Source organism: Sphaerodactylus townsendi, linkage group LG08 (genome assembly GCF_021028975.2).
Source record: "Sphaerodactylus townsendi isolate TG3544 linkage group LG08, MPM_Stown_v2.3, whole genome shotgun sequence".
NCBI lineage: Eukaryota > Metazoa > Chordata > Lepidosauria > Squamata > Sphaerodactylidae > Sphaerodactylus > Sphaerodactylus townsendi.
In genome coordinates this window covers 30,353,506-30,354,313 of record NC_059432.1, presented here as the reverse complement: position 1 = coordinate 30,354,313, position 808 = coordinate 30,353,506, and the positions used below count along the sequence as shown (strand labels likewise).

General features: G+C 41.5%; 1 pseudogene; it reads left to right on the top strand.

The window, feature by feature from the left end:
- The first annotated feature begins 468 nt into the window (after window positions 1-468).
- Window positions 469-587, top strand: LOC125438678 (annotated as a pseudogene).
- Window positions 588-808: the final 221 nt, after the last annotated feature.

Below are 808 nucleotides of genomic sequence, written 5' to 3'. Positions count from 1 at the left end.
TGCACCAAGTTTGGTTCCATAGGTGTGTGCGTGGCATTGGTTGGAATGTCATAGTTGTGCTGGATTGTATTCTGGTTGTGTAAGTATTGTTTGTTCCCACCCAGAGGAGAGCTTTGGCTACTGCAAGATGTAGTGTGTTGCCATCAGCTCTACTGGAGGGAAGATTTAAGAATATAGAATGTTCGAAAAGGGTTTGTTCTTGTGACCTGGTTACGGTTGAAACACTTGACCATTCTCTATTTGTATGCCCTAAATATGATAAGATATGCATGAAATATATTAATTCTATTTTCTTGCAATGTTCCCAGTGGCAAGAGTGTTACAAGATATCCAACCTCCTGAACAGCTCTGATGTGCTCTTTTGTGAGACTGTTTTAAATTTTATACTGGAAATTAGTAATTTTATTAACTGTGTGTTTTTTAAATCTTGTTTTACTCTGAAAATTTGTCCTGTTTTGTATGCCAATAGCCTACGCCCATAACACCCTGAACATGCCTGATCTCATCTGATCTCGGAAGCTAAGCAGGGTTGGGCCTGGTTAGTACTTGGATGGGAGACGGCCTGGGAATACCGGGTGCTGTATGCCAATAAAGGCTTGTTGTTGTTGAGTATTGTTTATTGATGTAGGAAGCCCAGGTAGAGATACTATATCCCTTTGCTTTTCCCTAGAGGAAAAAAAATGCTGGGTTTTTTTTTACCTCCAGTGGAACCTGTAGGGGGGTTGGTGGGGGGATGACACTTGCTGTGGTTCTGTAATTGCATTGTTCTCCCCTTGGAAATGCTCCCTTTGGAGGCCCATAAAATTGA